This window comes from Diabrotica virgifera, chromosome 7, assembly GCF_917563875.1.
Source record: "Diabrotica virgifera virgifera chromosome 7, PGI_DIABVI_V3a".
NCBI lineage: Eukaryota > Metazoa > Arthropoda > Insecta > Coleoptera > Chrysomelidae > Diabrotica > Diabrotica virgifera.
The window spans coordinates 85,585,197-85,608,499 of record NC_065449.1 but is presented as its reverse complement, the minus strand read 5'-3'; the positions used below and the strand labels follow the sequence as shown (position 1 = coordinate 85,608,499).

Below are 23,303 nucleotides of genomic sequence, written 5' to 3'. Positions count from 1 at the left end.
ATGTCGGTCCTCTCTTCGGAGAAGCTTACTTGAAGGCAGCTAGTATGGCAACAGCTATCTCAGGATTTAAGAAGACGGGTATTTGGCCGTTTGAGAGACCTGATCCAAACGTTTTCGTGGCTGCAGATACAGCTGATCGTCCTGGGCCTCTACTCGCTACATCTAACCTGCCATCAGCGTCCACTCCAGTGTCAAATGACATTCTCCTCCATAAGACTATTGTTAGTCCTGCGGATATTTTACCTATCCCACGGGTCGCTTCAAATATCGAACATCCAACGAAGAAAAGGGCTCGATCAGGAAAAACTGTAGTAGCAACTTCTACCCCTTTTATTGAAGAGTTAAAGAATTTGAAGGCTCCGACCCCAAAAAATCCAACCAAGAAAGTTACGAAGCAACTATTTCAAAGCGACAGCGAAGAAGAAGATGATGCAAACATCACCATTTATAGTGACACCGACAGCGGTTCAGAGTTGGACCTACCAGTTCAAATTCCTACCATAAAAACAGAAGATATTAAGGAAGGGATATATGTAGCTGTAGAGTACAACGGACAAACATTTCCCGGTTTAGTAATTTCAAAATCAGGTGAATCAGCGTCTGTAAAGTGTATGGAAAGGACGCAAAAATATTTCAAATGGCCTAATAAAGATGATGTATTAGATTACAACATTAAGGACATTAAAATGATTATTAATGAACCAAAACAGTTAAGACGAGGGTTTTTCAATGTTCCTGAGCTCTGTTTATATGCTTAGTTGAATAAATAATATTAATTCATTTTAAGTTTTTGTATTCCGCTTTACCTCCAATATGGCGGGTAAAGTGGAATATTACACCACTTTTACTTTTGACGTTTTTCTCCGAAGTGGTGATATATTAGTTTAATTTCTTAACAGTACTACGTAGGGCTATAACGTAAGTGGCTTCTTCCATAAACTCAAACTTTTAAGACGAATACTTCTACCGGGATACAAGCTTGAATCGGTAATTATTCCACTTTACCTACCTTTCCCCTACTAACCGCACCCGACACAGCTTGACTTCGGTGATCGGACGAGAACCGGTATATTCAGTGTGGTATGGCCGTTGCCAATTATAACTGAAACAAATTGATTTAAAAATGAATAAGTGATAGTCCAGGTTGTGAAAGGTTGCTCCATCATGTAAAATGTTTCTGATTCGGTGTCTTCTATTGCATAATTGTATTTGCAATATACTGGTTTCTTTCTGCTTTACTTCTCGTTTGTTTTGCTAAACTATAGAACACATGCCCTAGTCTTACTGAATAATATTACACTTGAATGTACAACTTTCATAATATGTATTTCATTTTTGTCAATGGCCCAGTGTTATTCTTATTAAAATAATATCAAAAGTTAAACAAGGAAAAAAAGGAAGGCAACAACATGCGGTGTTCCCAAGCGGTCACCCATCCAAGTAATAACCGCACCCGACACTGCTTGACTTCGGTGATCGGACGAGAACCGGAATATTCAGTGTGGTATGGCCGTTGCCGATTATAAATGAAACAAATTGATATAAAAATGAGTAAGTGATAGTCCAGTTTGTGAGAGGTTGCTCCCTCATGTAAAATGTTTCTGATTTGGTTTCTTCTATTGCACAATTGTATTTGCAATATACTGTTTTCTTTCTGCTTTACTTCTAGTTTGTTTTGCTAAAGTGTAGAACACATGCCCTAGTCCTACTGAATAATATTACACTTGAATGTACAACTTTCATAATATGCATTTCGTTTTTATCAATGGCTCAGTGATATTCTTATTAAAATAATATCAAAAGTTAAACAAGGAAAAAAAGGAAGGCAACAACATGCGGTGTTCCCAAGCGGTCACCCATCCAAGTACTAACCGCACCCGACACTGCTTGACTTCGGTGATCGGACGAGAACCGGTATATTCAGTGTGGTATGGCCGTTGCCGATTATAAATGAAACAAATTGATATAAAAATGAGTAAGTGATAGTCCAGTTTGTGAGAGGTTGCTCCCTCATGTAAAATGTTTCTGATTTGGTTTCTTCTATTGCACAATTGTATTTGCAATATACTGTTTTCTTTCTGCTTTACTTCTAGTTTGTTTTGCTAAAGTGTAGAACACATGCCCTAGTCCTACTGAATAATATTACACTTGAATGTACAACTTTCATAATATGCATTTCGCTTTTATCAATGGCTCAGTGATATTCTTATTAAAATAATATCAAAAGTTAAACAAGGAAAAAAAGGAAGGCAACAACATGCGGTGTTCCCAAGCGGTCACCCATCCAAGTACTAACCGCACCCGACACTGCTTGACTTCGGTGATCGGACGAGAACCGGTATATTCAGTGTGGTATGGCCGTTGCCGATTATAACTGAAACAAATTGATTTAAAAATGAGTAAGTGATAGTCCAGTTTGTGAGAGGTTGCTCCCTCATGTAAAATGTTTCTGATTTGGTTTCTTCTATTGCACAATTGTATTTGCAATATACTGTTTTCTTTCTGCTTTACTTCTAGTTTGTTTTGCTAAAGTGTAGAACACATGCCCTAGTCCTACTGAATAATATTACACTTGAATGTACAACTTTCATAATATGCATTTCGTTTTTATCAATGGCTCAGTGATATTCTTGTTAAAATAATATCAAAAGTTAAACAAGGAAAAAAAGGAAGGCAACAACATGCGGTGTTCCCAAGCGGTCACCCATCCAAGTACTAACCGCACCCGACACTGCTTGACTTCGGTGATCGGACGAGAACCGGTATATTCAGTGTGGTATGGCCGTTGCCGATTATAAATGAAACAAATTGATATAAAAATGAGTAAGTGATAGTCCAGTTTGTGAGAGGTTGCTCCCTCATGTAAAATGTTTCTGATTTGGTTTCTTCTATTGCACAATTGTATTTGCAATATACTGTTTTCTTTCTGCTTTACTTCTAGTTTGTTTTGCTAAAGTGTAGAACACATGCCCTAGTCCTACTGAATAATATTACACTTGAATGTACAACTTGCATAATATGCATTTCGTTTTTATCAATGGCCCAGTGTTATTCTTATTAAAATAATATCAAAAGTTAAACAAGGAAAAAAAGGAAGGCAACAACATGCGGTGTTCCCAAGCGGTCACCCATCCAAGTACTAACCGCACCCGACACTGCTTGACTTCGGTGATCGGACGAGAACCGGTATATTCAGTGTGGTATGGCCGTTGCCGATTATAAATGAAACAAATTGATATAAAAATGAGTAAGTGATAGTCCAGTTTGTGAGAGGTTGCTCCCTCATGTAAAATGTTTCTGATTTGGTTTCTTCTATTGCACAATTGTATTTGCAATATACTGTTTTCTTTCTGCTTTACTTCTAGTTTGTTTTGCTAAAGTGTAGAACACATGCCCTAGTCCTACTGAATAATATTACACTTGAATGTACAACTTTCATAATATGCATTTCGCTTTTATCAATGGCTCAGTGATATTCTTATTAAAATAATATCAAAAGTTAAACAAGGAAAAAAAGGAAGGCAACAACATGCGGTGTTCCCAAGCGGTCACCCATCCAAGTACTAACCGCACCCGACACTGCTTGACTTCGGTGATCGGACGAGAACCGGTATATTCAGTGTGGTATGGCCGTTGCCGATTATAACTGAAACAAATTGATTTAAAAATGAGTAAGTGATAGTCCAGTTTGTGAGAGGTTGCTCCCTCATGTAAAATGTTTCTGATTTGGTTTCTTCTATTGCACAATTGTATTTGCAATATACTGTTTTCTTTCTGCTTTACTTCTAGTTTGTTTTGCTAAAGTGTAGAACACATGCCCTAGTCCTACTGAATAATATTACACTTGAATGTACAACTTTCATAATATGCATTTCGTTTTTATCAATGGCTCAGTGATATTCTTGTTAAAATAATATCAAAAGTTAAACAAGGAAAAAAAGGAAGGCAACAACATGCGGTGTTCCCAAGCGGTCACCCATCCAAGTACTAACCGCACCCGACACTGCTTGACTTCGGTGATCGGACGAGAACCGGTATATTCAGTGTGGTATGGCCGTTGCCGATTATAAATGAAACAAATTGATATAAAAATGAGTAAGTGATAGTCCAGTTTGTGAGAGGTTGCTCCCTCATGTAAAATGTTTCTGATTTGGTTTCTTCTATTGCACAATTGTATTTGCAATATACTGTTTTCTTTCTGCTTTACTTCTAGTTTGTTTTGCTAAAGTGTAGAACACATGCCCTAGTCCTACTGAATAATATTACACTTGAATGTACAACTTTCATAATATGTATTTAATTTTTGTCAATGGCCCAGTGTTATTCTTATTAAAATTATATCAAAAGTTAAACAAGGAAAAAAAGGAAGGCAACAACATGCGCTGTTCCCAAGCGGTCACCCATCCAAGTATTAACCGCACCCGACACTGCTTGACTTCGGTGATCGGACGAGAACCGGTATATTCAGTGTGGTATGGCCGTTGCCAATTATAACTGAAACAAATTGATTTAAAAATGAGTAAGTGATAGTCCAGGTTGTGAAAGGTTGCTCCATCATGTAAAATGTTTCTGATTCGGTGTCTTCTATTGCATAATTGTATTTGCAATATACTGGTTTCTTTCTGCTTTACTTCTCGTTTGTTTTGCTAAACTATAGAACACATGCCCTAGTCCTACTGAATAATATTACACTTGAATGTACAACTTTCATAATATGTATTTCATTTTTGTCAATGGCCCAGTGTTATTCTTATTAAAATAAAATCAAAAGTTAAACAAGGAAAAAAAGGAAGGCAACAACATGCGGTGTTCCCAAGCGGTCACCCATCCAAGTACTAACCGCACCCGACACTGCTTGACTTCGGTGATCGGACGAGAACCGGTATATTCAGTGTGGTATGGCCGTTGCCGATTATAAATGAAACAAATTGATATAAAAATGAGTAAGTGATAGTCCAGTTTGTGAGAGGTTGCTCCCTCATGTAAAATGTTTTTGATTTGGTTTCTTCTATTGCACAATTGTATTTGCAATATACTGTTTTCTTTCTGCTTTACTTCTAGTTTGTTTTGCTAAAGTGTAGAACACATGCCCTAGTCCTACTGAATAATATTACACTTGAATGTACAACTTTCATAATATGCATTTCGTTTTTATCAATGGCTCAGTGATATTCTTATTAAAATAATATCAAAAGTTAAACAAGGAAAAAAAGGAAGGCAACAACATGCGGTGTTCCCAAGCGGTCACCCATCCAAGTACTAACCGCACCCGACACTGCTTGACTTCGGTGATCGGACGAGAACCGGTATATTCAGTGTGGTATGGCCGTTGCCGATTATAAATGAAACAAATTGATATAAAAATGAGTAAGTGATAGTCCAGTTTGTGAGAGGTTGCTCCCTCATGTAAAATGTTTCTGATTTGGTTTCTTCTATTGCACAATTGTATTTGCAATATACTGTTTTCTTTCTGCTTTACTTCTAGTTTGTTTTGCTAAAGTGTAGAACACATGCCCTAGTCCTACTGAATAATATTACACTTGAATGTACAACTTTCATAATATGCATTTCGTTTTTATCAATGGCTCAGTGATATTCTTATTAAAATAATATCAAAAGTTAAACAAGGAAAAAAAGGAAGGCAACAACATGCGGTGTTCCCAAGCGGTCACCCATCCAAGTACTAACCGCACCCGACACTGCTTGACTTCGGTGATCGGACGAGAACCGGTATATTCAGTGTGGTATGGCCGTTGCCGATTATAACTGAAACAAATTGATTTAAAAATGAGTAAGTGATAGTCCAGGTTGTGAAAGGTTTCTCCATCATGTAAAATGTTTCTGATTCGGTGTCTTCTATTGCATAATTGTATTTGCAATATACTGTTTTCTTTCTGCTTTACTTCTAGTTTGCTTTGCTAAACTATAGAACACATGCCATAGTCCTACTGAATAATATTACACTTTAATGTACAACTTTCATAATATGTATTTAATTTTTGTCAATGGCCCAGGGTTATTCTTATTAAAATTATATCAAAAGTTAAACAAGGAAAAAAAGGAAGGCAACAACATGCGGTGTTCCCAAGCGGTCACCCATCCAAGTATTAACCGCACCCGACACTGCTTGACTTCGGTGATCGGACGAGAACCGGTATATTCAGTGTGGTATGGCCGTTGCCAATTATAACTGAAACAAATTGATTTAAAAATGAGTAAGTGATAGTCCAGGTTGTGAAAGGTTGCTCCATCATGTAAAATGCTTCTGATTCGGTGTCTTCTATTGCATAATTGTATTTGCAATATACTGGTTTCTTTCTGCTTTACTTCTCGTTTGTTTTGCTAAACTATAGAACACATGCCCTAGTCCTACTGAATAATATTACACTTGAATGTACAACTTTCATAATATGTATTTCATTTTTGTCAATGGCCCAGTGTTATTCTTATTAAAATAATATCAAAAGTTAAACAAGGAAAAAAAGGAAGGCAACAACATGCGGTGTTCCCAAGCGGTCACCCATCCAAGTACTAACCGCACCCGACACTGCTTGACTTCGGTGATCGGACGAGAACCGGTATATTCAGTGTGGTATGGCCGTTGCCGATTATAAATGAAACAAATTGATATAAAAATGAGTAAGTGATAGTCCAGTTTGTGAGAGGTTGCTACCTCATGTAAAATGTTTCTGATTTGGTTTCTTCTATTGCACAATTGTATTTGCAATATACTGTTTTCTTTCTGCTTTACTTCTAGTTTGTTTTGCTAAAGTGTAGAACACATGCCCTAGTCCTACTGAATAATATTACACTTGAATGTACAACTTTCATAATATGCATTTCGTTTTTATCAATGGCTCAGTGATATTCTTGTTAAAATAATATCAAAAGTTAAACAAGGAAAAAAAGGAAGGCAACAACATGCGGTGTTCCCAAGCGGTCACCCATCCAAGTACTAACCGCACCCGACACTGCTTGACTTCGGTGATCGGACGAGAACCGGTATATTCAGTGTGGTATGGCCGTTGCCGATTATAAATGAAACAAATTGATATAAAAATGAGTAAGTGATAGTCCAGTTTGTGAGAGGTTGCTCCCTCATGTAAAATGTTTCTGATTTGGTTTCTTCTATTGCACAATTGTATTTGCAATATACTGTTTTCTTTCTGCTTTACTTCTAGTTTGTTTTGCTAAAGTGTAGAACACATGCCCTAGTCCTACTGAATAATATTACACTTGAATGTACAACTTGCATAATATGCATTTCGTTTTTATCAATGGCTCAGTGATATTCTTATTAAAATAATATCAAAAGTTAAACAAGGAAAAAAAGGAAGGCAACAACATGCGGTGTTCCCAAGCGGTCACCCATCCAAGTACTAACCGCACCCGACACTGCTTGACTTCGGTGATCGGACGAGAACCGGTATATTCAGTGTGGTATGGCCGTTGCCGATTATAACTGAAACAAATTGATTTAAAAATGAGTAAGTGATAGTCCAGGTTGTGAAAGGTTGCTCCATCATGTAAAATGTTTCTGATTCGGTGTCTTCTATTGCATAATTGTATTTGCAATATACTGGTTTCTTTCTGCTTTACTTCTAGTTTGCTTTGCTAAACTATAGAGCACATGCCATAGTCCTACTGAATAATATTACACTTGAATGTACAACTTTCATAATATGTATTTAATTTTTGTCAATGGCCCAGTGTTATTCTTATTAAAATTATATCAAAAGTTAAACAAGGAAAAAAAGGAAGGCAACAACATGCGGTGTTCCCAAGCGGTCACCCATCCAAGTATTAACCGCACCCGACACTGCTTGACTTCGGTGATCGGACGAGAACCGGTATATTCAGTGTGGTATGGCCGTTGCCGATTATAACTGAAACAAATTGATTTAAAAATGAGTAAGTGATAGTCCAGGTTGTGAAAGGTTGCTCCATCATGTAAAATGTTTCTGATTCGGTGTCTTCTATTGCATAATTGTATTTGCAATATACTGGTTTCTTTCTGCTTTACTTCTCGTTTGTTTTGCTAAACTATAGAACACATGCCCTAGTCCTACTGAATAATATTACACTTGAATGTACAACTTTCATAATATGTATTTCATTTTTGTCAATGGCCCAGTGTTATTCTTATTAAAATAAGATCAAAAGTTAAACAAGGAAAAAAAGGAAGGCAACAACATGCGGTGTTCCCAAGCGGTCACCCATCCAAGTACTAACCGCACCCGACACTGCTTGACTTCGGTGATCGGACGAGAACCGGTATATTCAGTGTGGTATGGCCGTTGCCGATTATAAATGAAACAAATTGATTTAAAAATAAGTAAGTTATAGTCCAGGTTGTGAAAGGTTGCTCCCTCATGTAAAATGTTTCTGATTCGGTTTCTTCTATTGCATAATTGTATTTGCAATATACTGGTTTCTTTCTGCTTTACTTCTCGTTTGCTTTGCTAAAATATAGAACACATGCCATTGTCCTACTGAATAATATTACACTTGAATGTACAACTTTCATAATATGTATTTCATTTTTGTCAATGGCCCAGTGTTATTCTTATTAAAATAATATCAAAAGTTAAACAAGGAAAAAAAGGAAGGCAACAACATGCGGTGTTCCCAAGCGGTCACCCATCCAAGTATTAACCGCACCCGACACTGCTTGACTTCGGTGATCGGACGAGAACCGGTATATTCAGTGTGGTATGGCCGTTGCCGATTATAAATGAAACAAATTGATATAAAAATGAGTAAGTGATAGTCCAGGTTGTGAGAGGTTGCTCCCTCATGTAAAATGTTTCTGATTTGGTTTCTTCTATTGCACAATTGTATTTGCAATATACTGTTTTCTTTCTGCTTTACTTCTAGTTTGTTTTGCTAAAGTGTAGAACACATGCCCTAGTCCTACTGAATAATATTACACTTGAATGTACAACTTTCATAATATGCATTTCGTTTTTATCAATGGCTCAGTGATATTCTTGTTAAAATAATATCAAAAGTTAAACAAGGAAAAAAAGGAAGGCAACAACATGCGGTGTTCCCAAGCGGTCACCCATCCAAGTACTAACCGCACCCGACACTGCTTGACTTCGGTGATCGGACGAGAACCGGTATATTCAGTGTGGTATGGCCGTTGCCGATTATAACTGAAACAAATTGATTTAAAAATGAGTAAGTGATAGTCCAGGTTGTGAAAGGTTGCTCCATCATGTAAAATGTTTCTGATTCGGTGTCTTCTATTGCATAATTGTATTTGCAATATACTGTTTTCTTTCTGCTTTACTTCTAGTTTGCTTTGCTAAACTATAGAACACATGCCATAGTCCTACTGAATAATATTACACTTGAATGTACAACTTTCATAATATGTATTTAATTTTTGTCAATGGCCCAGTGTTATTCTTATTAAAATTATATCAAAAGTTAAACAAGGAAAAAAAGGAAGGCAACAACATGCGGTGTTCCCAAGCGGTCACCCATCCAAGTATTAACCGCACCCGACACTGCTTGACTTCGGTGATCGGACGAGAACCGGTATATTCAGTGTGGTATGGCCGTTGCCGATTATAACTGAAACAAATTGATTTAAAAATGAGTAAGTGATAGTCCAGGTTGTGAAAGGTTGCTCCATCATGTAAAATGTTTCTGATTCGGTGTCTTCTATTGCATAATTGTATTTGCAATATACTGGTTTCTTTCTGCTTTACTTCTCGTTTGTTTTGCTAAACTATAGAACACATGCCCTAGTCCTACTGAATAATATTACACTTGAATGTACAACTTTCATAATATGTATTTCATTTTTGTCAATGGCCCAGTGTTATTCTTATTAAAATAATATCAAAAGTTAAACAAGGAAAAAAAGGAAGGCAACAACATGCGGTGTTCCCAAGCGGTCACCCATCCAAGTACTAACCGCACCCGACACTGCTTGACTTCGGTGATCGGACGAGAACCGGTATATTCAGTGTGGTATGGCCGTTGCCGATTATAACTGAAACAAATTGATTTAAAAATGAGTAAGTGATAGTCCAGGTTGTGAAAGGTTGCTCCATCATGTAAAATGTTTCTGATTCGGTGTCTTCTATTGCATAATTGTATTTGCAATATACTGTTTTCTTTCTGCTTTACTTCTAGTTTGCTTTGCTAAACTATAGAACACATGCCATAGTCCTACTGAAATAATATTACACTTTAATGTACAACTTTCATAATATGTATTTAATTTTTGTCAATGGCCCAGTGTTATTCTTATTAAAATTATATCAAAAGTTAAACAAGGAAAAAAAGGAAGGCAACAACATGCGGTGTTCCCAAGCGGTCACCCATCCAAGTATTAACCGCACCCGAAACTGCTTGACTTCGGTGATCGGACGAGAACCGGTATATTCAGTGTGGTATGGCCGTTGCCAATTATAACTGAAACAAATTGATTTAAAAATGAGTAAGTGATAGTCCAGGTTGTGAAAGGTTGCTCCATCATGTAAAATGTTTCTGATTCGGTGTCTTCTATTGCATAATTGTATTTGCAATATACTGGTTTCTTTCTGCTTTACTGCTCGTTTGTTTTGCTAAACTATAGAACACATGCCCTAGTCCTACTGAATAATATTACACTTGAATGTACAACTTTCATAATATGTATTTCATTTTTGTCAATGGCCCAGTGTTATTCTTATTAAAATAATATCAAAAGTTAAACAAGGAAAAAAAGGAAGGCAACAACATGCGGTGTTCCCAAGCGGTCACCCATCCAAGTACTAACCGCACCCGACACTGCTTGACTTCGGTGATCGGACGAGAACCGGTATATTCAGTGTGGTATGGCCGTTGCCGATTATAAATGAAACAAATTGATATAAAAATGAGTAAGTGATAGTCCAGTTTGTGAGAGGTTGCTCCCTCATGTAAAATGTTTCTGATTTGGTTTCTTCTATTGCACAATTGTATTTGCAATATACTGTTTTCTTTCTGCTTTACTTCTAGTTTGTTTTGCTAAAGTGTAGAACACATGCCCTAGTCCTACTGAATAATATTACACTTGAATGTACAACTTTCATAATATGCATTTCGTTTTTATCAATGGCTCAGTGATATTCTTGTTAAAATAATATCAAAAGTTAAACAAGGAAAAAAAGGAAGGCAACAACATGCGGTGTTCCCAAGCGGTCACCCATCCAAGTATTAACCGCACCCGACACTGCTTGACTTCGGTGATCGGACGAGAACCGGTATATTCAGTGTGGTATGGCCGTTGCCGATTATAAATGAAACAAATTGATATAAAAATGAGTAAGTGATAGTCCAGTTTGTGAGAGGTTGCTCCCTCATGTAAAATGTTTCTGATTTGGTTTCTTCTATTGCACAATTGTATTTGCAATATACTGTTTTCTTTCTGCTTTACTTCTAGTTTGTTTTGCTAAAGTGTAGAACACATGCCCTAGTCCTACTGAATAATATTACACTTGAATGTACAACTTGCATAATATGCATTTCGTTTTTATCAATGGCTCAGTGATATTCTTATTAAAATAATATCAAAAGTTAAACAAGGAAAAAAAGGAAGGCAACAACATGCGGTGTTCCCAAGCGGTCACCCATCCAAGTACTAACCGCACCCGACACTGCTTGACTTCGGTGATCGGACGAGAACCGGTATATTCAGTGTGGTATGGCCGTTGCCGATTATAACTGAAACAAATTGATTTAAAAATGAGTAAGTGATAGTCCAGGTTGTGAAAGGTTGCTCCATCATGTAAAATGTTTCTGATTCGGTGTCTTCTATTGCATAATTGTATTTGCAATATACTGTTTTCTTTCTGCTTTACTTCTAGTTTGCTTTGCTAAACTATAGAACACATGCCATAGTCCTACTGAATAATATTACACTTGAATGTACAACTTTCATAATATGTATTTAATTTTTGTCAATGGCCCAGTGTTATTCTTATTAAAATTATATCAAAAGTTAAACAAGGAAAAAAAGGAAGGCAACAACATGCGGTGTTCCCAAGCGGTCACCCATCCAAGTATTAACCGCACCCGACACTGCTTGACTTCGGTGATCGGACGAGAACCGGTATATTCAGTGTGGTATGGCCGTTGCCAATTATAACTGAAACAAATTGATATAAAAATGAGTAAGTGATAGTCCAGGTTGTGAAAGGTTGCTCCATCATGTAAAATGTTTCTGATTCGGTGTCTTCTATTGCATAATTGTATTTGCAATATACTGGTTTCTTTCTGCTTTACTTCTCGTTTGTTTTGCTAAACTATAGAACACATGCCCTAGTCCTACTGAATAATATTACACTTGAATGTACAACTTTCATAATATGTATTTCATTTTTGTCAATGGCCCAGTGTTATTCTTATTAAAATAATATCAAAAGTTAAACAAGGAAAAAAAGGAAGGCAACAACATGCGGTGTTCCCAAGCGGTCACCCATCCAAGTACTAACCGCACCCGACACTGCTTGACTTCGGTGATCGGACGAGAACCGGTATATTCAGTGTGGTATGGCCGTTGCCGATTATAACTGAAACAAATTGATTTAAAAATGAGTAAGTGATAGTCCAGGTTGTGAAAGGTTGCTCCATCATGTAAAATGTTTCTGATTCGGTGTCTTCTATTGCATAATTGTATTTGCAATATACTGTTTTCTTTCTGCTTTACTTCTAGTTTGCTTTGCTAAACTATAGAACACATGCCATAGTCCTACTGAAATAATATTACACTTTAATGTACAACTTTCATAATATGTATTTAATTTTTGTCAATGGCCCAGTGTTATTCTTATTAAAATTATATCAAAAGTTAAACAAGGAAAAAAAGGAAGGCAACAACATGCGGTGTTCCCAAGCGGTCACCCATCCAAGTATTAACCGCACCCGAAACTGCTTGACTTCGGTGATCGGACGAGAACCGGTATATTCAGTGTGGTATGGCCGTTGCCAATTATAACTGAAACAAATTGATTTAAAAATGAGTAAGTGATAGTCCAGGTTGTGAAAGGTTGCTCCATCATGTAAAATGTTTCTGATTCGGTGTCTTCTATTGCATAATTGTATTTGCAATATACTGGTTTCTTTCTGCTTTACTTCTCGTTTGTTTTGCTAAACTATAGAACACATGCCCTAGTCCTACTGAATAATATTACACTTGAATGTACAACTTTCATAATATGTATTTAATTTTTGTCAATGGCCCAGTGTTATTCTTATTAAAATAATATCAAAAGTTAAACAAGGAAAAAAAGGAAGGCAACAACATGCGGTGTTCCCAAGCGGTCACCCATCCAAGTACTAACCGCACCCGACACTGCTTGACTTCGGTGATCGGACGAGAACCGGTATATTCAGTGTGGTATGGCCGTTGCCGATTATAAATGAAACAAATTGATATAAAAATGAGTAAGTGATAGTCCAGTTTGTGAGAGGTTGCTCCCTCATGTAAAATGTTTCTGATTTGGTTTCTTCTATTGCACAATTGTATTTGCAATATACTGTTTTCTTTCTGCTTTACTTCTAGTTTGTTTTGCTAAAGTGTAGAACACATGCCCTAGTCCTACTGAATAATATTACACTTGAATGTACAACTTTCATAATATGCATTTCGTTTTTATCAATGGCTCAGTGATATTCTTGTTAAAATAATATCAAAAGTTAAACAAGGAAAAAAAGGAAGGCAACAACATGCGGTGTTCCCAAGCGGTCACCCATCCAAGTATTAACCGCACCCGACACTGCTTGACTTCGGTGATCGGACGAGAACCGGTATATTCAGTGTGGTATGGCCGTTGCCGATTATAAATGAAACAAATTGATATAAAAATGAGTAAGTGATAGTCCAGTTTGTGAGAGGTTGCTCCCTCATGTAAAATGTTTCTGATTTGGTTTCTTCTATTGCACAATTGTATTTGCAATATACTGTTTTCTTTCTGCTTTACTTCTAGTTTGTTTTGCTAAAGTGTAGAACACATGCCCTAGTCCTACTGAATAATATTACACTTGAATGTACAACTTGCATAATATGCATTTCGTTTTTATCAATGGCTCAGTGATATTCTTATTAAAATAATATCAAAAGTTAAACAAGGAAAAAAAGGAAGGCAACAACATGCGGTGTTCCCAAGCGGTCACCCATCCAAGTACTAACCGCACCCGACACTGCTTGACTTCGGTGATCGGACGAGAACCGGTATATTCAGTGTGGTATGGCCGTTGCCGATTATAACTGAAACAAATTGATTTAAAAATGAGTAAGTGATAGTCCAGGTTGTGAAAGGTTGCTCCATCATGTAAAATGTTTCTGATTCGGTGTCTTCTATTGCATAATTGTATTTGCAATATACTGTTTTCTTTCTGCTTTACTTCTAGTTTGCTTTGCTAAACTATAGAACACATGCCATAGTCCTACTGAATAATATTACACTTGAATGTACAACTTTCATAATATGTATTTAATTTTTGTCAATGGCCCAGTGTTATTCTTATTAAAATTATATCAAAAGTTAAACAAGGAAAAAAAGGAAGGCAACAACATGCGGTGTTCCCAAGCGGTCACCCATCCAAGTATTAACCGCACCCGACACTGCTTGACTTCGGTGATCGGACGAGAACCGGTATATTCAGTGTGGTATGGCCGTTGCCAATTATAACTGAAACAAATTGATATAAAAATGAGTAAGTGATAGTCCAGGTTGTGAAAGGTTGCTCCATCATGTAAAATGTTTCTGATTCGGTGTCTTCTATTGCATAATTGTATTTGCAATATACTGGTTTCTTTCTGCTTTACTTCTCGTTTGTTTTGCTAAACTATAGAACACATGCCCTAGTCCTACTGAATAATATTACACTTGAATGTACAACTTTCATAATATGTATTTCATTTTTATCAATGGCTCAGTGATATTCTTGTTAAAATAATATCAAAAGTTAAACAAGGAAAAAAAGGAAGGCAACAACATGCGGTGTTCCCAAGCGGTCACCCATCCAAGTACTAACCGCACCCGACACTGCTTGACTTCGGTGATCGGACGAGAACCGGTATATTCAGTGTGGTATGGCCGTTGCCGATTATAAATGAAACAAATTGATATAAAAATGAGTAAGTGATAGTCTAGTTTGTGAGAGGTTGCTCCCTCATGTAAAATGTTTCTGATTTGGTTTCTTCTATTGCACAATTGTATTTGCAATATACTGTTTTCTTTCTGCTTTACTTCTAGTTTGTTTTGCTAAAGTGTAGAACACATGCCCTAGTCCTACTGAATAATATTACACTTGAATGTACAACTTTCATAATATGCATTTCGTTTTTATCAATGGCTCAGTGATATTCTTGTTAAAATAATATCAAAAGTTAAACAAGGAAAAAAAGGAAGGCAACAACATGCGGTGTTCCCAAGCGGTCACCCATCCAAGTACTAACCGCACCCGACACTGCTTGACTTCGGTGATCGGACGAGAACCGGTATATTCAGTGTGGTATGGCCGTTGCCGATTATAAATGAAACAAATTGATATAAAAATGAGTAAGTGATAGTCCAGTTTGTGAAAGGTTGCTCCCTCATGTAAAATGTTTCTGATTTGGTTTCTTCTATTGCACAATTGTATTTGCAATATACTGTTTTCTTTCTGCTTTACTTCTAGTTTGTTTTGCTAAAGTGTAGAACACATGCCCTAGTCCTACTGAATAATATTACACTTGAATGTACAACTTGCATAATATGCATTTCGTTTTTATCAATGGCTCAGTGATATTCTTATTAAAATAATATCAAAAGTTAAACAAGGAAAAAAAGGAAGGCAACAACATGCGGTGTTCCCAAGCGGTCACCCATCCAAGTACTAACCGCACCCGACACTGCTTGACTTCGGTGATCGGACGAGAACCGGTATATTCAGTGTGGTATGGCCGTTGCCGATTATAACTGAAACAAATTGATTTAAAAATGAGTAAGTGATAGTCCAGGTTGTGAAAGGTTGCTCCATCATGTAAAATGTTTCTGATTCGGTGTCTTCTATTGCATAATTGTATTTGCAATATACTGTTTTCTTTCTGCTTTACTTCTAGTTTGCTTTGCTAAACTATAGAACACATGCCATAGTCCTACTGAATAATATTACACTTGAATGTACAACTTTCATAATATGTATTTAATTTTTGTCAATGGCCCAGTGTTATTCTTATTAAAATTATATCAAAAGTTAAACAAGGAAAAAAAGGAAGGCAACAACATGCGGTGTTCCCAAGCGGTCACCCATCCAAGTATTAACCGCACCCGACACTGCTTGACTTCGGTGATCGGACGAGAACCGGTATATTCAGTGTGGTATGGCCGTTGCCAATTATAACTGAAACAAATTGATATAAAAATGAGTAAGTGATAGTCCAGGTTGTGAAAGGTTGCTCCATCATGTAAAATGTTTCTGATTTGGTTTCTTCTATTGCATAATTGTATTTGCAATATACTGGTTTCTTTCTGCTTTACTTCTCGTTTGTTTTGCTAAACTATAGAACACATGCCCTAGTCCTACTGAATAATATTACACTTGAATGTACAACTTTCATAATATGTATTTCATTTTTGTCAATGGCCCAGTGTTATTCTTATTAAAATAATATCAAAAGTTAAACAAGGAAAAAAAGGAAGGCAACAACATGCGGTGTTCCCAAGCGGTCACCCATCCAAGTACTAACCGCACCCGACACTGCTTGACTTCGGTGATCGGACGAGAACCGGTATATTCAGTGTGGTATGGCCGTTGCCGATTATAAATGAAACAAATTGATATAAAAATGAGTAAGTGATAGTCCAGTTTGTGAGAGGTTGCTCCCTCATGTAAAATGTTTCTGATTTGGTTTCTTCTATTGCACAATTGTATTTGCAATATACTGTTTTCTTTCTGCTTTACTTCTAGTTTGTTTTGCTAAAGTGTAGAACACATGCCCTAGTCCTACTGAATAATATTACAGTTGAATGTACAACTTGCATAATATGCATTTCGTTTTTATCAATGGCTCAGTGATATTCTTATTAAAATAATATCAAAAGTTAAACAAGGAAAAAAAGGAAGGCAACAACATGCGGTGTTCCCAAGCGGTCACCCATCCAAATACTAACCGCACCCGACACTGCTTGACTTCGGTGATCGGACGAGAACCGGTATATTCAGTGTGGTATGGCCGTTGCCGATTATAACTGAAACAAATTGATTTAAAAATGAGTAAGTGATAGTCCAGGTTGTGAAAGGTTGCTCCATCATGTAAAATGTTTCTGATTCGGTGTCTTCTATTGCACAATTGTATTTGCAATATACTGTTTTCTTTCTGCTTTACTTCTAGTTTGTTTTGCTAAAGTGTAGAACACATGCACTAGTCCTACTGAATAATATTACACTTGAATGTACAACTTTCATAATATGCATTTCGTTTTTATCAATGGCTCAGTGATATTCTTGTTAAAATAATATCAAAAGTTAAACAAGGAAAAAAAGGAAGGCAACAACATGCGGTGTTCCCAAGCGGTCACCCATCCAAGTATTAACCGCACCCGACACTGCTTGACTTCGGTGATCGGACGAGAACCGGTATATTCAGTGTGGTATGGCCGTTGCCAATTATAACTGAAACAAATTGATATAAAAATGAGTAAGTGATAGTCCAGGTTGTGAAAGGTTGCTCCATCATGTAAAATGTTTCTGATTCGGTGTCTTCTATTGCATAATTGTATTTGCAATATACTGGTTTCTTTCTGCTTTACTTCTCGTTTGTTTTGCTAAACTATAGAACACATGCCCTAGTCCTACTGAATAATATTACACTTGAATGTACAACTTTCATAATATGTATTTCATTTTTGTCAATGGCCCAGTGTTATTCTTATTAAAATAATATCAAAAGTTAAACAAGGAAAAAAAGGAAGGCAACAACATGCGGTGTTCCCAAGCGGTCACCCATCCAAGTAATAACCGCACCCGACACTGCTTGACTTCGGTGATCGGACGAGAACCGGTATATTCAGTGTGGTATGGCCGTTGCCGATTATAAATGAAACAAATTGATTTAAAAATGAGTAAGTGATAGTCCAGGTTGTGAAAGGTTGCTCCCTCATGTAAAATGTTTCTGATTCGGTTTCTTCTATTGCATAATTGTATTTGCAATATACTGGTTTCTTTCTGCTTTACTTCTCGTTCGCTTTGCTAAAATATAGAACACATGCCATTGTCCTACTGAATAATATTACACTTAAATATACAACTTTCATAATATGTATTTCATTTTTGTCAATGGCCCAGTGTTATTCTTATTAAAATAATATCAAAAGTTAAACAAGGAAAAAAAGGAAGGCAACAACATGCGGTGTTCCCAAGCGGTCACCCATCCAAGTACTAACCGCACCCGACACTGCTTGACTTCGGTGATCGGACGAGAACCGGTATATTCAGTGTGGTATGGCCGTTGCCGATTATAACTGAAACAAATTGATTTAAAAATGAGTAAGTGATAGTCCAGGTTGTGAAAGGTTGCTCCATCATGTAAAATGTTTCTGATTCGGTGTCTTCTATTGCATAATTGTATTTGCAATATACTGGTTTCTTTCTGCTTTACTTCTCGTTTGTTTTGCTAAACTATAGAACACATGCCCTAGTCCTACTGAATAATATTACACTTGAATGTACAACTTTCATAATATGTATTTCATTTTTGTCAATGGCCCAGTGTTATTCTTATTAAAATAATATCAAAAGTTAAACAAGGAAAAAAAGGAAGGCAACAACATGCGGTGTTCCCAAGCGGTCACCCATCCAAGTATTAACCGCACCCGACACTGCTTGACTTCGGTGATCGGACGAGAACCGGTATATTCAGTGTGGTATGGCCGTTGCCGATTATAAATGAAACAAATTGATATAAAAATGAGTAAGTGATAGTCCAGGTTGTGAGAGGTTGCTCCCTCATGTAAAATGTTTCTGATTTGGTTTCTTCTATTGCACAATTGTATTTGCAATATACTGTTTTCTTTCTGCTTTACTTCTAGTTTGTTTTGCTAAAGTGTAGAACACATGCCCTAGTCCTACTGAATAATATTACACTTGAATGTACAACTTTCATAATATGCATTTCGTTTTTATCAATGGCTCAGTGATATTCTTGTTAAAATAATATCAAAAGTTAAACAAGGAAAAAAAGGAAGGCAACAACATGCGGTGTTCCCAAGCGGTCACCCATCCAAGTACTAACCGCACCCGACACTGCTTGACTTCGGTGATCGGACGAGAACCGGTATATTCAGTGTGGTATGGCCGTTGCCGATTATAAATGAAACAAATTGATATAAAAATGAGTAAGTGATAGTCCAGTTTGTGAGAGGTTGCTCCCTCATGTAAAATGTTTCTGATTTGGTTTCTTCTATTGCACAATTGTATTTGCAATATACTGTTTTCTTTCTGCTTTACTTCTAGTTTGTTTTGCTAAAGTGTAGAACACATGCCCTAGTCCTACTGAATAATATTACACTTGAATGTACAACTTGCATAATATGCATTTCGTTTTTATCAATGGCTCAGTGATATTCTTATTAAAATAATATCAAAAGTTAAACAAGGAAAAAAAGGAAGGCAACAACATGCGGTGTTCCCAAGCGGTCACCCATCCAAGTACTAACCGCACCCGACACTGCTTGACTTCGGTGATCGGACGAGAACCGGTATATTCAGTGTGGTATGGCCGTTGCCGATTATAACTGAAACAAATTGATTTAAAAATGAGTAAGTGATAGTCCAGGTTGTGAAAGGTTGCTCCATCATGTAAAATGTTTCTGATTCGGTGTCTTCTATTGCATAATTGTATTTGCAATATACTGTTTTCTTTCTGCTTTACTTCTAGTTTGCTTTGCTAAACTATAGAACACATGCCATAGTCCTACTGAATAATATTACACTTGAATGTACAACTTTCATAATATGTATTTAATTTTTGTCAATGGCCCAGTGTTATTCTTATTAAAATTATATCAAAAGTTAAACAAGGAAAAAAAGGAAGGCAACAACATGCGGTGTTCCCAAGCGGTCACCCATCCAAGTATTAACCGCACCCGACACTGCTTGACTTCGGTGATCGGACGAGAACCGGTATATTCAGTGTGGTATGGCCGTTGCCAATTATAACTGAAACAAATTGATATAAAAATGAGTAAGTGATAGTCCAGGTTGTGAAAGGTTGCTCCATCATGTAAAATGTTTCTGATTCGGTGTCTTCTATTGCATAATTGTATTTGCAATATACTGGTTTCTTTCTGCTTTACTTCTCGTTTGTTTTGCTAAACTATAGAACACATGCCCTAGTCCTACTGAATAATATTACACTTGAATGTACAACTTTCATAATATGTATTTCATTTTTATCAATGGCTCAGTGATATTCTTGTTAAAATAATATCAAAAGTTAAACAAGGAAAAAAAGGAAGGCAACAACATGCGGTGTTCCCAAGCGGTCACCCATCCAAGTACTAACCGCACCCGACACTGCTTGACTTCGGTGATCGGACGAGAACCGGTATATTCAGTGTGGTATGGCCGTTGCCGATTATAAATGAAACAAATTGATATAAAAATGAGTAAGTGATAGTCCAGGTTGTGAGAGGTTGCTCCCTCATGTAAAATGTTTCTGATTTGGTTTCTTCTATTGCACAATTGTATTTGCAATATACTGTTTTCTTTCTGCTTTACTTCTAGTTTGTTTTGCTAAAGTGTAGAACACATGCCCTAGTCCTACTGAATAATATTACACTTGAATGTACAACTTTCATAATATGCATTTCGTTTTTATCAATGGCTCAGTGATATTCTTGTTAAAATAATATCAAAAGTTAAACAAGGAAAAAAAGGAAGGCAACAACATGCGGTGTTCCCAAGCGGTCACCCATCCAAGTACTAACCGCACCCGACACTGCTTGACTTCGGTGATCGGACGAGAACCGGTATATTCAGTGTGGTATGGCCGTTGCCGATTATAAATGAAACAAATTGATATAAAAATGAGTAAGTGATAGTCCAGTTTGTGAGAGGTTGCTCCCTCATGTAAAATGTTTCTGATTTGGTTTCTTCTATTGCACAATTGTATTTGCAATATACTGTTTTCTTTCTGCTTTACTTCTAGTTTGTTTTGCTAAAGTGTAGAACACATGCCCTAGTCCTACTGAATAATATTACACTTGAATGTACAACTTGCATAATATGCATTTCGTTTTTATCAATGGCTCAGTGATATTCTTATTAAAATAATATCAAAAGTTAAACAAGGAAAAAAAGGAAGGCAACAACATGCGGTGTTCCCAAGCGGTCACCCATCCAAGTACTAACCGCACCCGACACTGCTTGACTTCGGTGATCGGACGAGAACCGGTATATTCAGTGTGGTATGGCCGTTGCCGATTATAACTGAAACAAATTGATTTAAAAATGAGTAAGTGATAGTCCAGGTTGTGAAAGGTTGCTCCATCATGTAAAATGTTTCTGATTCCGTGTCTTCTATTGCATAATTGTATTTGCAATATACTGTTTTCTTTCTGCTTTACTTCTAGTTTGCTTTGCTAAACTATAGAACACATGCCATAGTCCTACTGAATAATATTACACTTGAATGTACAACTTTCATAATATGTATTTAATTTTTGTCAATGGCCCAGTGTTATTCTTATTAAAATTATATCAAAAGTTAAACAAGGAAAAAAAGGAAGGCAACAACATGCGGTGTTCCCAAGCGGTCACCCATCCAAGTATTAACCGCACCCGACACTGCTTGACTTCGGTGATCGGACGAGAACCGGTATATTCAGTGTGGTATGGCCGTTGCCAATTATAACTGAAACAAATTGATATAAAAATGAGTAAGTGATAGTCCAGGTTGTGAAAGGTTGCTCCATCATGTAAAATGTTTCTGATTCGGTGTCTTCTATTGCATAATTGTATTTGCAATATACTGGTTTCTTTCTGCTTTACTTCTCGTTTGTTTTGCTAAAGTGTAGAACACATGCCCTAGTCCTACTGAATAATATTACACTTGAATGTACAACTTGCATAATATGCATTTCGTTTTTATCAATGGCTCAGTGATATTCTTATTAAAATAATATCAAAAGTTAAACAAGGAAAAAAAGGAAGGCAACAACATGCGGTGTTCCCAAGCGGTCACCCATCCAAGTACTAACCGCACCCGACACTGCTTGACTTCGGTGATCGGACGAGAACCGGTATATTCAGTGTGGTATGGCCGTTGCCGATTATAACTGAAACAAATTGATTTAAAAATGAGTAAGTGATAGTCCAGGTTGTGAAAGGTTGCTCCATCATGTAAAATGTTTCTGATTCGGTGTCTTCTATTGCATAATTGTATTTGCAATATACTGTTTTCTTTCTGCTTTACTTCTAGTTTGCTTTGCTAAACTATAGAACACATGCCATAGTCCTACTGAATAATATTACACTTGAATGTACAACTTTCATAATATGTATTTAATTTTTGTCAATGGCCCAGTGTTATTCTTATTAAAATTATATCAAAAGTTAAACAAGGAAAAAAAGGAAGGCAACAACATGCGGTGTTCCCAAGCGGTCACCCATCCAAGTATTAACCGCACCCGACACTGCTTGACTTCGGTGATCGGACGAGAACCGGTATATTCAGTGTGGTATGGCCGTTGCCAATTATAACTGAAACAAATTGATATAAAAATGAGTAAGTGATAGTCCAGGTTGTGAAAGGTTGCTCCATCATGTAAAATGTTTCTGATTCGGTGTCTTCTATTGCATAATTGTATTTGCAATATACTGGTTTCTTTCTGCTTTACTTCTCGTTTGTTTTGCTAAACTATAGAACACATGCCCTAGTCCTACTGAATAATATTACACTTGAATGTACAACTTTCATAATATGTATTTCATTTTTATCAATGGCTCAGTGATATTCTTGTTAAAATAATATCAAAAGTTAAACAAGGAAAAAAAGGAAGGCAACAACATGCGGTGTTCCCAAGCGGTCACCCATCCAAGTACTAACCGCACCCGACACTGCTTGACTTCGGTGATCGGACGAGAACCGGTATATTCAGTGTGGTATGGCCGTTGCCGATTATAAATGAAACAAATTGATATAAAAATGAGTAAGTGATAGTCCAGTTTGTGAGAGGTTGCTCCCTCATGTAAAATGTTTCTGATTTGGTTTCTTCTATTGCACAATTGTATTTGCAATATACTGTTTTCTTTCTGCTTTACTTCTAGTTTGTTTT

At 36.7% G+C, this 23,303-nt stretch overlaps 52 non-coding genes across 52 annotated transcripts; all 52 read right to left on the bottom strand.

Moving 5' to 3' along the window:
• Nucleotides 1-1,399: 1,399 nt before the first annotated feature.
• On the bottom strand, nucleotides 1,400-1,518 carry LOC126889107 (5S ribosomal RNA). The gene has a single exon (XR_007699911.1). It is a non-coding gene; the product is annotated as a 5S ribosomal RNA (ribosomal RNA).
• Nucleotides 1,519-1,823: 305 nt separating this feature from the next.
• LOC126888934 (5S ribosomal RNA) lies at nucleotides 1,824-1,942 on the bottom strand. Its single transcript, XR_007699738.1, has one exon. It is a non-coding gene; the product is annotated as a 5S ribosomal RNA (ribosomal RNA).
• A 305-nt stretch (nucleotides 1,943-2,247) lies between these two features.
• Nucleotides 2,248-2,366, bottom strand: LOC126888933 (5S ribosomal RNA). Its single transcript, XR_007699737.1, has one exon. It is a non-coding gene; the product is annotated as a 5S ribosomal RNA (ribosomal RNA).
• Nucleotides 2,367-2,671: 305 nt separating this feature from the next.
• LOC126888932 (5S ribosomal RNA) lies at nucleotides 2,672-2,790 on the bottom strand. Its single transcript, XR_007699736.1, has one exon. It is a non-coding gene; the product is annotated as a 5S ribosomal RNA (ribosomal RNA).
• Nucleotides 2,791-3,095: 305 nt separating this feature from the next.
• Nucleotides 3,096-3,214, bottom strand: LOC126888931 (5S ribosomal RNA). The gene has a single exon (XR_007699735.1). It is a non-coding gene; the product is annotated as a 5S ribosomal RNA (ribosomal RNA).
• A 305-nt stretch (nucleotides 3,215-3,519) lies between these two features.
• Nucleotides 3,520-3,638, bottom strand: LOC126888930 (5S ribosomal RNA). Its single transcript, XR_007699734.1, has one exon. It is a non-coding gene; the product is annotated as a 5S ribosomal RNA (ribosomal RNA).
• Nucleotides 3,639-3,943: 305 nt separating this feature from the next.
• LOC126888929 (5S ribosomal RNA) lies at nucleotides 3,944-4,062 on the bottom strand. The gene has a single exon (XR_007699733.1). It is a non-coding gene; the product is annotated as a 5S ribosomal RNA (ribosomal RNA).
• A 305-nt stretch (nucleotides 4,063-4,367) lies between these two features.
• On the bottom strand, nucleotides 4,368-4,486 carry LOC126889121 (5S ribosomal RNA). The gene has a single exon (XR_007699925.1). It is a non-coding gene; the product is annotated as a 5S ribosomal RNA (ribosomal RNA).
• A 305-nt stretch (nucleotides 4,487-4,791) lies between these two features.
• LOC126888928 (5S ribosomal RNA) lies at nucleotides 4,792-4,910 on the bottom strand. Its single transcript, XR_007699732.1, has one exon. It is a non-coding gene; the product is annotated as a 5S ribosomal RNA (ribosomal RNA).
• Nucleotides 4,911-5,215: 305 nt separating this feature from the next.
• On the bottom strand, nucleotides 5,216-5,334 carry LOC126888927 (5S ribosomal RNA). Its single transcript, XR_007699731.1, has one exon. It is a non-coding gene; the product is annotated as a 5S ribosomal RNA (ribosomal RNA).
• A 305-nt stretch (nucleotides 5,335-5,639) lies between these two features.
• LOC126888926 (5S ribosomal RNA) lies at nucleotides 5,640-5,758 on the bottom strand. The gene has a single exon (XR_007699730.1). It is a non-coding gene; the product is annotated as a 5S ribosomal RNA (ribosomal RNA).
• Nucleotides 5,759-6,063: 305 nt separating this feature from the next.
• On the bottom strand, nucleotides 6,064-6,182 carry LOC126889070 (5S ribosomal RNA). Its single transcript, XR_007699874.1, has one exon. It is a non-coding gene; the product is annotated as a 5S ribosomal RNA (ribosomal RNA).
• A 305-nt stretch (nucleotides 6,183-6,487) lies between these two features.
• LOC126888925 (5S ribosomal RNA) lies at nucleotides 6,488-6,606 on the bottom strand. Its single transcript, XR_007699729.1, has one exon. It is a non-coding gene; the product is annotated as a 5S ribosomal RNA (ribosomal RNA).
• A 305-nt stretch (nucleotides 6,607-6,911) lies between these two features.
• Nucleotides 6,912-7,030, bottom strand: LOC126888923 (5S ribosomal RNA). The gene has a single exon (XR_007699727.1). It is a non-coding gene; the product is annotated as a 5S ribosomal RNA (ribosomal RNA).
• Nucleotides 7,031-7,335: 305 nt separating this feature from the next.
• On the bottom strand, nucleotides 7,336-7,454 carry LOC126888922 (5S ribosomal RNA). Its single transcript, XR_007699726.1, has one exon. It is a non-coding gene; the product is annotated as a 5S ribosomal RNA (ribosomal RNA).
• A 305-nt stretch (nucleotides 7,455-7,759) lies between these two features.
• On the bottom strand, nucleotides 7,760-7,878 carry LOC126889069 (5S ribosomal RNA). Its single transcript, XR_007699873.1, has one exon. It is a non-coding gene; the product is annotated as a 5S ribosomal RNA (ribosomal RNA).
• A 305-nt stretch (nucleotides 7,879-8,183) lies between these two features.
• On the bottom strand, nucleotides 8,184-8,302 carry LOC126888921 (5S ribosomal RNA). The gene has a single exon (XR_007699725.1). It is a non-coding gene; the product is annotated as a 5S ribosomal RNA (ribosomal RNA).
• A 305-nt stretch (nucleotides 8,303-8,607) lies between these two features.
• LOC126889068 (5S ribosomal RNA) lies at nucleotides 8,608-8,726 on the bottom strand. Its single transcript, XR_007699872.1, has one exon. It is a non-coding gene; the product is annotated as a 5S ribosomal RNA (ribosomal RNA).
• A 305-nt stretch (nucleotides 8,727-9,031) lies between these two features.
• LOC126888920 (5S ribosomal RNA) lies at nucleotides 9,032-9,150 on the bottom strand. The gene has a single exon (XR_007699724.1). It is a non-coding gene; the product is annotated as a 5S ribosomal RNA (ribosomal RNA).
• Nucleotides 9,151-9,455: 305 nt separating this feature from the next.
• LOC126889067 (5S ribosomal RNA) lies at nucleotides 9,456-9,574 on the bottom strand. Its single transcript, XR_007699871.1, has one exon. It is a non-coding gene; the product is annotated as a 5S ribosomal RNA (ribosomal RNA).
• A 305-nt stretch (nucleotides 9,575-9,879) lies between these two features.
• Nucleotides 9,880-9,998, bottom strand: LOC126888919 (5S ribosomal RNA). The gene has a single exon (XR_007699723.1). It is a non-coding gene; the product is annotated as a 5S ribosomal RNA (ribosomal RNA).
• Nucleotides 9,999-10,304: 306 nt separating this feature from the next.
• LOC126889128 (5S ribosomal RNA) lies at nucleotides 10,305-10,423 on the bottom strand. Its single transcript, XR_007699932.1, has one exon. It is a non-coding gene; the product is annotated as a 5S ribosomal RNA (ribosomal RNA).
• A 305-nt stretch (nucleotides 10,424-10,728) lies between these two features.
• LOC126888918 (5S ribosomal RNA) lies at nucleotides 10,729-10,847 on the bottom strand. Its single transcript, XR_007699722.1, has one exon. It is a non-coding gene; the product is annotated as a 5S ribosomal RNA (ribosomal RNA).
• Nucleotides 10,848-11,152: 305 nt separating this feature from the next.
• On the bottom strand, nucleotides 11,153-11,271 carry LOC126889066 (5S ribosomal RNA). Its single transcript, XR_007699870.1, has one exon. It is a non-coding gene; the product is annotated as a 5S ribosomal RNA (ribosomal RNA).
• Nucleotides 11,272-11,576: 305 nt separating this feature from the next.
• LOC126888917 (5S ribosomal RNA) lies at nucleotides 11,577-11,695 on the bottom strand. The gene has a single exon (XR_007699721.1). It is a non-coding gene; the product is annotated as a 5S ribosomal RNA (ribosomal RNA).
• A 305-nt stretch (nucleotides 11,696-12,000) lies between these two features.
• Nucleotides 12,001-12,119, bottom strand: LOC126889065 (5S ribosomal RNA). The gene has a single exon (XR_007699869.1). It is a non-coding gene; the product is annotated as a 5S ribosomal RNA (ribosomal RNA).
• A 305-nt stretch (nucleotides 12,120-12,424) lies between these two features.
• LOC126888916 (5S ribosomal RNA) lies at nucleotides 12,425-12,543 on the bottom strand. The gene has a single exon (XR_007699720.1). It is a non-coding gene; the product is annotated as a 5S ribosomal RNA (ribosomal RNA).
• Nucleotides 12,544-12,849: 306 nt separating this feature from the next.
• LOC126889127 (5S ribosomal RNA) lies at nucleotides 12,850-12,968 on the bottom strand. The gene has a single exon (XR_007699931.1). It is a non-coding gene; the product is annotated as a 5S ribosomal RNA (ribosomal RNA).
• A 305-nt stretch (nucleotides 12,969-13,273) lies between these two features.
• Nucleotides 13,274-13,392, bottom strand: LOC126888915 (5S ribosomal RNA). The gene has a single exon (XR_007699719.1). It is a non-coding gene; the product is annotated as a 5S ribosomal RNA (ribosomal RNA).
• A 305-nt stretch (nucleotides 13,393-13,697) lies between these two features.
• On the bottom strand, nucleotides 13,698-13,816 carry LOC126889064 (5S ribosomal RNA). The gene has a single exon (XR_007699868.1). It is a non-coding gene; the product is annotated as a 5S ribosomal RNA (ribosomal RNA).
• A 305-nt stretch (nucleotides 13,817-14,121) lies between these two features.
• Nucleotides 14,122-14,240, bottom strand: LOC126888914 (5S ribosomal RNA). The gene has a single exon (XR_007699717.1). It is a non-coding gene; the product is annotated as a 5S ribosomal RNA (ribosomal RNA).
• Nucleotides 14,241-14,545: 305 nt separating this feature from the next.
• On the bottom strand, nucleotides 14,546-14,664 carry LOC126889063 (5S ribosomal RNA). The gene has a single exon (XR_007699867.1). It is a non-coding gene; the product is annotated as a 5S ribosomal RNA (ribosomal RNA).
• A 305-nt stretch (nucleotides 14,665-14,969) lies between these two features.
• LOC126888912 (5S ribosomal RNA) lies at nucleotides 14,970-15,088 on the bottom strand. The gene has a single exon (XR_007699715.1). It is a non-coding gene; the product is annotated as a 5S ribosomal RNA (ribosomal RNA).
• Nucleotides 15,089-15,393: 305 nt separating this feature from the next.
• On the bottom strand, nucleotides 15,394-15,512 carry LOC126888911 (5S ribosomal RNA). Its single transcript, XR_007699714.1, has one exon. It is a non-coding gene; the product is annotated as a 5S ribosomal RNA (ribosomal RNA).
• A 305-nt stretch (nucleotides 15,513-15,817) lies between these two features.
• Nucleotides 15,818-15,936, bottom strand: LOC126888910 (5S ribosomal RNA). Its single transcript, XR_007699713.1, has one exon. It is a non-coding gene; the product is annotated as a 5S ribosomal RNA (ribosomal RNA).
• Nucleotides 15,937-16,241: 305 nt separating this feature from the next.
• On the bottom strand, nucleotides 16,242-16,360 carry LOC126889061 (5S ribosomal RNA). Its single transcript, XR_007699865.1, has one exon. It is a non-coding gene; the product is annotated as a 5S ribosomal RNA (ribosomal RNA).
• Nucleotides 16,361-16,665: 305 nt separating this feature from the next.
• On the bottom strand, nucleotides 16,666-16,784 carry LOC126888909 (5S ribosomal RNA). The gene has a single exon (XR_007699711.1). It is a non-coding gene; the product is annotated as a 5S ribosomal RNA (ribosomal RNA).
• Nucleotides 16,785-17,089: 305 nt separating this feature from the next.
• LOC126889021 (5S ribosomal RNA) lies at nucleotides 17,090-17,208 on the bottom strand. The gene has a single exon (XR_007699825.1). It is a non-coding gene; the product is annotated as a 5S ribosomal RNA (ribosomal RNA).
• A 305-nt stretch (nucleotides 17,209-17,513) lies between these two features.
• On the bottom strand, nucleotides 17,514-17,632 carry LOC126889060 (5S ribosomal RNA). The gene has a single exon (XR_007699864.1). It is a non-coding gene; the product is annotated as a 5S ribosomal RNA (ribosomal RNA).
• A 305-nt stretch (nucleotides 17,633-17,937) lies between these two features.
• On the bottom strand, nucleotides 17,938-18,056 carry LOC126889090 (5S ribosomal RNA). Its single transcript, XR_007699894.1, has one exon. It is a non-coding gene; the product is annotated as a 5S ribosomal RNA (ribosomal RNA).
• Nucleotides 18,057-18,361: 305 nt separating this feature from the next.
• LOC126888908 (5S ribosomal RNA) lies at nucleotides 18,362-18,480 on the bottom strand. The gene has a single exon (XR_007699710.1). It is a non-coding gene; the product is annotated as a 5S ribosomal RNA (ribosomal RNA).
• A 305-nt stretch (nucleotides 18,481-18,785) lies between these two features.
• Nucleotides 18,786-18,904, bottom strand: LOC126889058 (5S ribosomal RNA). Its single transcript, XR_007699863.1, has one exon. It is a non-coding gene; the product is annotated as a 5S ribosomal RNA (ribosomal RNA).
• A 305-nt stretch (nucleotides 18,905-19,209) lies between these two features.
• Nucleotides 19,210-19,328, bottom strand: LOC126888907 (5S ribosomal RNA). Its single transcript, XR_007699709.1, has one exon. It is a non-coding gene; the product is annotated as a 5S ribosomal RNA (ribosomal RNA).
• Nucleotides 19,329-19,633: 305 nt separating this feature from the next.
• LOC126888906 (5S ribosomal RNA) lies at nucleotides 19,634-19,752 on the bottom strand. Its single transcript, XR_007699708.1, has one exon. It is a non-coding gene; the product is annotated as a 5S ribosomal RNA (ribosomal RNA).
• Nucleotides 19,753-20,057: 305 nt separating this feature from the next.
• Nucleotides 20,058-20,176, bottom strand: LOC126889057 (5S ribosomal RNA). Its single transcript, XR_007699862.1, has one exon. It is a non-coding gene; the product is annotated as a 5S ribosomal RNA (ribosomal RNA).
• Nucleotides 20,177-20,481: 305 nt separating this feature from the next.
• Nucleotides 20,482-20,600, bottom strand: LOC126888905 (5S ribosomal RNA). The gene has a single exon (XR_007699707.1). It is a non-coding gene; the product is annotated as a 5S ribosomal RNA (ribosomal RNA).
• Nucleotides 20,601-20,905: 305 nt separating this feature from the next.
• LOC126888904 (5S ribosomal RNA) lies at nucleotides 20,906-21,024 on the bottom strand. Its single transcript, XR_007699706.1, has one exon. It is a non-coding gene; the product is annotated as a 5S ribosomal RNA (ribosomal RNA).
• A 305-nt stretch (nucleotides 21,025-21,329) lies between these two features.
• On the bottom strand, nucleotides 21,330-21,448 carry LOC126888903 (5S ribosomal RNA). The gene has a single exon (XR_007699705.1). It is a non-coding gene; the product is annotated as a 5S ribosomal RNA (ribosomal RNA).
• Nucleotides 21,449-21,753: 305 nt separating this feature from the next.
• Nucleotides 21,754-21,872, bottom strand: LOC126889056 (5S ribosomal RNA). Its single transcript, XR_007699861.1, has one exon. It is a non-coding gene; the product is annotated as a 5S ribosomal RNA (ribosomal RNA).
• Nucleotides 21,873-22,177: 305 nt separating this feature from the next.
• Nucleotides 22,178-22,296, bottom strand: LOC126888901 (5S ribosomal RNA). The gene has a single exon (XR_007699703.1). It is a non-coding gene; the product is annotated as a 5S ribosomal RNA (ribosomal RNA).
• A 305-nt stretch (nucleotides 22,297-22,601) lies between these two features.
• Nucleotides 22,602-22,720, bottom strand: LOC126889055 (5S ribosomal RNA). Its single transcript, XR_007699860.1, has one exon. It is a non-coding gene; the product is annotated as a 5S ribosomal RNA (ribosomal RNA).
• Nucleotides 22,721-23,025: 305 nt separating this feature from the next.
• On the bottom strand, nucleotides 23,026-23,144 carry LOC126888900 (5S ribosomal RNA). Its single transcript, XR_007699702.1, has one exon. It is a non-coding gene; the product is annotated as a 5S ribosomal RNA (ribosomal RNA).
• Between the last annotated feature and the right edge of the window lie 159 nt (nucleotides 23,145-23,303).